The sequence below is a fragment of the Cyprinodon variegatus genome, unplaced genomic scaffold (assembly GCF_000732505.1).
Source record: "Cyprinodon variegatus isolate N-32 unplaced genomic scaffold, C_variegatus-1.0 Scaffold272, whole genome shotgun sequence".
NCBI lineage: Eukaryota > Metazoa > Chordata > Actinopteri > Cyprinodontiformes > Cyprinodontidae > Cyprinodon > Cyprinodon variegatus.
This window is the reverse complement of record NW_015150725.1, coordinates 216,287-222,690: the sequence shown is the minus strand read 5'-3', so window position 1 is coordinate 222,690 and position 6,404 is coordinate 216,287. Positions and strand designations below refer to the sequence as shown.

The following is a 6,404-nucleotide window of genomic DNA, read 5'->3' as shown; positions in this document are numbered from 1 at the left end:
AAGACAAACACCAAACCCTTTTCATCCACTGACCTTGTGGAGGGCAACATGAACAAGGGACTGAACTAAAACTAACGAAGCAAACAAACAGGAATCAATCAATGATCTGGCCCCGATAGCTGGGCAGAGTAAATATAAAGGGACAGCAAAGGTGAATAAGATGAGTGCTGATTAGGAACTGGGCAGAGTTAGACAGGTGAATGAAGTGAAAAATTAAGGTCAGCTATCAGGGCAGATAGCTATAATACTTGTATTTAGTTTTATGTTTGAATTATAATTTATTTGTCGTTGTTTTTTTAGTTCTGGTAAAGATTCTCAGTCATCCAGGTCATAGTCATTCCAAAAAAGTAAAAAAAAAAAACAATAATAAACCACTGGACTTCGTTTTCCAAGTTTGAAAAACTTCAAACTTGGAAAATAAAGTCTGCAGCACTTTGGCCCAATTTCAGTTGTTCTTAAATCTGCTAGATAAATAAATTATATTTGATTGGGATGATATTTGGTATTATTCCTTCTAAATTAGCTTCATCAAAAAGCCAAACACACAATAATATATAAGGTTGAGCCCTGCTGGAAAAAGTCCCACTTCTGCCTCTTGTATTTGTTCTTATTTCTGTTTATGACTTTAGTTGACAGCTAGAATGCAGCATAAGATTCTTCAGAGGAATTTCTGGAGCAGATAGCACCATTTATAAAACATAGTGCCATTTCATTGTCCCAGTTTGTTAAATGAATGAACAGAGGCTGAGGGGGGTTTAATTTAACCTTTCAGATTGTAATACCCTTCATTCTCCATGCATGATAGTCACAGCCATGCTTCAGCGCAGCTGGCCAAGGCTCTAATGGTGTTGTGTAATCTGAGGTCAGACAGTAGAGTTAAAGTTTAGTCTGTACTATATTAAAGCAGGGAGGTGGTGAAAGCTACTGTTTAGTTTTTTCTGATTTTGCTAAAGCTTTTATCCAATGAGTTTGTTTGCAATATTTTGTGGCTGATATGAATATATTTACAACATGTTTGTCTTCTTCATTGACTAAGGCCTAGTCCACACAAAGGTGACATGTTATATTTTCATTATCCGTCTTAGAATAAAGTTGGATCCACACAAATGTACAAGGCACCAATAAGCTACTCTGGTTTAAATGCCGGGCGTTTGCTGGTGCTGTGACACTCCTACAGATTCCCACCCAAACTGCTGGCAACCCACTGGGCATGCTCAGACAGCTGATGCCATGTAAACAGCGCAACATGGCGGTGGAGAGCTGCACGCCGGTCCCAGAGGAAAGCTGATGCACAGCTTCAGTCTAATCTCGTGGATGAGGGCTTAATGTCAGACCTGCTCGTTTGCACTGCAGATCCTGACACTAAATGACATCACAAACGATGAGCTTATGATAAAAGACTCGCCAAGAGGAAAAGAGATCACAGACATCTCAGCATCTTAAGACAACTAACAAGAAATGTTGGCACCAATAGCCCTCATAGGCCCTGACATCTACAAAAGGAAGTTTAGGTTTTCCCTTTTTTACTGCACCGCATGTGTCCAAAGCGTAGCGTCTATAGCATCGGGTACGAAGTACAGTATCGGCTTTATCCATAAGATCCACCTACTATTACTAATTTTATCTGGAATTTAACTGTGTGTGCATGCAGACTCTTTCCCTCTCTGTCTTTTCTTGCACTGCCCCCCTGGGAGGCAATGGGCTGCTATTTGAAGCCTGGGACCTAGTTTCATTCCTACCATGGGCTCCCCTTCAGAAGCTGATTGCACAGAAGAAATGCAGAGACACAATAGGACAACAGCTGAAAGGAGTAACTGAAACGAAACTAATAACAATTCACCTTCAGTGTAGGAGAAGTAAAACATATGGATTTTTTTTTCTGAAGTTTAAATAAATAGATGACCTGTTTGGGATTTCCTGTCTTCTTCTTCTTCTTCTGCACCAGTTGGCTGCAATCCCATGTGATCCTTTAAGATAAAGAAAGTAGATACAGAATAAATGAGTGAATCCTGACAACTGGATCAGTGTAGAAATAACATTTCATATGAACAATAATCTGTGTTTAAAAAGGAAGTGTTTCCTTTCCAAGCTGCATAAGGACAGAAAAGGAGGTCAAAGATTATATAAGAAGTCAAGGAGCTACAAACTCACCATCATTACTATTTTGTGACTTTATATCAGCTTGTAATCATGATCCTTACATAACCTACTTCAGCAATGAATAATGAACCTCTTGATAAAAACTCTGCATTCAGTCCCTCTGAATCTTTGCTTCATAAATACCTTCATCTTCTGCAGACCTTTGATCCTTTTTTTACATCAAGCATTTTTACTTTGAACTCTCAACTGAGGAAGAAAGAAAATAATCACCTAAAAACAAAAATTTTCCTCATATTAAATACGTGTAAAACTGTCCATCTAAAAACATGCTAGTTAGATAACCTGCATAATATCCGCTCTGTTCTAAATTAACATGAAGAAAAAGTTAAGGTGAATCTCAAACTATTAAAGACAAATATCATAATGTTAGTTTCCAGGCAAGCTAATCTAAATGATTGTCTGGTCTGTAACCAGTTAAGAAAAAAAGCATTTAGAAATTTTAATTAGTTTATAATAATTACAATAACGTAATTTGTCTCTGTAAGATACTCAGATTGCATTGATAGATGTAACAATGAGCCATTTTTACCTGTATGTCAGCTAAATTAGCAGCTTAACACAGTATCTGGTTTATTTTAGTTGTTTTGGTTGAAGTGGATTTGTTTGGGTTGTGGTTCTTTATTTGGCCACATCTTGTTTTCATTTTTGTAAAAAGGTAAATTGATTTCACGTTACAATATTTTGTTTTTGTTTAACTCTTCATAAAAGGGAAATTTGTGGATTAAAGAGTTAAAATATTGTGAAATACTAACCTCTGCTGTTTCACCCATAGAGCAGGTGTGTACAGGACTGTACCATTGGATAATTGAAGGGGGGAGGTTGATCTGATGTATGCTGTTTTCTATATTGAGTGTTTGTTTGGGTTGAATTGAAATATTTTTTTTCTGTATTTATTGGTAAAAGTATTTCTTAATTAGCTGTTGGTTTAAAACTAATTTTCCTTTTCTTCTTGTTATTGTGAAGCTGAACATCCTTTTAAAAATGGTTTCTTCCAATGTAGTTCCTCCTCTATATAAGAAAGATGTCTGCCATTGTTCTGTTGGTTGGTGTGGTTTGGTTGATGTCCTGCACCAGAACATTTTTTTAAGTTTCGTTAGCTGAAACTCTTCAGAGCTTGTTCTTCTTTCAACCAGTTTGGGTTCCACCTCCAAGACTGCTTGGCCTCCTGACAAGCGTGTGTCTAGAGCATTACCTGCTGTATATTATGTAGTTGCACTAACGATTCCTGCAGTTCAGAAGAAAAAAATTATAGACACAGAGCTGGATGCATTCTTTACTAAAACCATGTTTTTCTTAGTGGCTTTGGAAGAATTCAGGATTTAGGCAAGTTTATCTGTATGATGACAGAACTCAATGTTCTGTACATGAAGAAAACATAAAAAGAAAACACAAGAGAAAAATACATTGGTGGTATTATAGAGGCAGTTAAAGACGAGTTGGACTTTAATGATGTTTCATTTAACAGTTTAAGTAGTACAGCTAAAAGTATCTTTACAAAAATCAGTTTTTAACCATGAATTAAAGCGACTTACAGTTTTAATCCTTTAACAGTTTCAGGGAGTTTATTTCCAGATTAACGGACCATTCGACCCAAGGCTGCTTCCCCATGTTTGGGTCTGGATGGGGGGAGTAGATTGATCCAGGAGACCAGAGAGGTATGAGAGAGGGGGTCACTCCAGTGGCTGGAAGTTGGAAGGGATTTTGCTGGGAGTTGCAGGGAAGGTGGCGGCCATTGGGCCGGCGTTTGATCAGGAAGGGCCATTTTGAATGGCTGCTTCAGTAGAACAGATGTGCTTCACTTTCATAGTTTTAGTGAGAACGCAGAAAGCAGCATTGAGTGATTTTTCAGCAACATCTAATGGTCAGACTGCAGCAGCATAAACCCCAACACCACTTCCATTAGCGGCCGTCATGGTGCTGCTCTAACCACTAACAATCCCCTTCAATAAATAAAATGTATGCAGTAAATCAAGATTTTTATGCCAACTAAAGAAAGGGCCGAAAACAGTTTCTGGTCATTTAAATGTTTTTAGAATTTGTATTTGCGTGTTGCATCTCCTAACATCTTGCATATTTCTTTCTTTCTTCTTTTATTCATCTGTGAGAGAAAATCGCTTTAAAATATCTACAAAATATTTCTGGATTCAGTGAGAAAATGTTTTGTTTTTACAAAGTAAAGTAGATGTTTTAGATGAATCCAGTCATATTATGTTTTATTCAGTCGTTTTAGTTTTGCATTTTCCAATGTATCAAAGCAATGTTACTCAAACCAGAGGAATTTGTAAAAATCTGTTTTCCTTTCAGTCTCTTTGATTGCTGAGAGCAGTAATTGTTCCACAGTGAAGAAGTCAAGGTGCTTGGGAAAATCTGAACTAATGGGAAAGAAGGCAAGTTTCCTTCGATCACATTAATAATTTCCTCCATCAGTGTGAAATAAGCCGGAGTGCATCTTCAGTAGCAGCCATTCAGAATGGCTCTTCCCAGTCAAATGGCAGCCTACTCCCCTGCAACTGCCAGCGAAATCCCCTCCAGCTTCCAGCCACTGCAGTGACTCCACCCTTTCACTGAATTACAGGGTCTGACCAGGAGATGGCGCTTCTCTTTACTTCTTAATGTCCACAAATCAGGACAGAAAGAATATTCTGGTACAAAGATTGATGTTTAAAAAATAATTATAGGGGAGCAGCCAAGAGCCAACCAAGGACCATCCAAGGACCCATCAAGGAAAGTGGGCAAACTTTAATTTGCTACTACTGTAAATAAATACAATAAAGAGAATAAATATATATTTATTGTTTGGATTATTTTAAAGGGAATCTTTGACTTTTGCTGCAAGACTAGAGCTGTGAGACATTTCTATTCCCATCCTCTTTACTGTACTACCTCCTCCGCCATTACTCCTTCCTGTCATCTTAAGGGGGGGTGGGGGGGGGGGGGGTGCAGGTAAGAGCAACAGACAGCCGGTGTCCAGAGCATCAAAACCAATATCAGCTCTCCCCAAATTAATTAGCAGCTTTCTTCCTGGCCTGTTCCAGTAATAAGTCTCTGAGGGAACCCAAGCAATAGGCCACACTATGTCCTACCCCCCCTTTGCTCCCCACCCCCACCCCCAACCACACACACTGAGCTATTACCCTTTACCTGCGGTCTTTCAGAAACGAATCCTATCACACCAGCACTTTCCTATGACCCTCAAGCTGAATGCGGACAGAGGATGAAGCTGTAAAACAATCACTGCTTCCATTGGTTTGGTGTCAAAGACAATTAAATCTTGTTGAAGATGGAATCTGGAGCACAGTAACAGTTGTGTGATGCACTGGCAGACGGTAATGACTAGTATGATACTTGTTGGAGATCAGCATGTGTTGCTGAAATGTTCAGGGACAAAGTGTGTGGATGTTGGGATGATGAAACACCTGAGCTAATGATGCATCTGGATCAGTCCTGTTTCTGGCTTCCAGCCCAACATGACAGTCAATATGAAAGAAGCGTCACAGTAAAAACGGCTGAGGAGCCTGATGTCAAACCAGTTCTACACCATATGAGGCTTAACAGTCTGAACATGGATCCATTTACAGGTTTTTACTTTAAAAAAGGTACAGGGAGTTCTTCTCTGCCAGATTCATGTGTTTAAACTAAAATCTAAAAGGTTTTTTACACCAACTGATGTGACGCCTTTTGATTTTCTATAAGAGCAGAGAAAGAACTATGAAGCACATGTTGGTCTTATACTTCAATTCAATTCAGTTTATTTCAATTCACGACACATGCTGTGCATCACAGCAGCATTACAGCAAGAGTGGAAACTATATAGAAATAAAAAGAGTTTAAAAAAACAACCAAATGAAATACTGTACCGTAAAATGTTTTAACAATATAAATACTGTTCAGTCATCTGTAGAATAAATAACCAATAAACAGCTGTGGACATTTTTACAGTAATCTGAAAATAGCAGCAACATCAGAGATGTGCAGAATGACCGTAGCATGGATGCAGGGTGCAGCAGTCTGTCACTGAAGGAGCTCTCCAGTTCAGCACCAGCTTCATGTATGGTAAGCAATCTCTCAACTCAATTCTGCTCATTTTATTTCTATAGCTCCAATTCACATCATGTCATCTCAGGTCACTTTATAGATCCAGATTAACCAGATCATTCAGTCAGATTGATTCAAAGTTTTCTATCTAAGGAAAACCAGCTGATTGCATCGACTCATTGACTCTTCAGCAATCCCTCACACTAAGC

The 6,404-nt window shown here is 38.6% G+C and overlaps 1 long non-coding RNA gene across 1 annotated transcript in view; it reads right to left on the bottom strand.

Moving 5' to 3' along the window:
* Nucleotides 1–1,907: 1,907 nt before the first annotated feature.
* LOC107089926 overlaps nt 1,908–6,404 on the bottom strand; it is a 42,294-nt gene continuing 37,797 nt past the window's right edge. The window contains exon 3 of the long non-coding RNA XR_001481454.1: nt 1,908–1,967. This is a non-coding gene — a long non-coding RNA (uncharacterized LOC107089926). The remainder of the gene's footprint in view (nt 1,968–6,404) is intronic.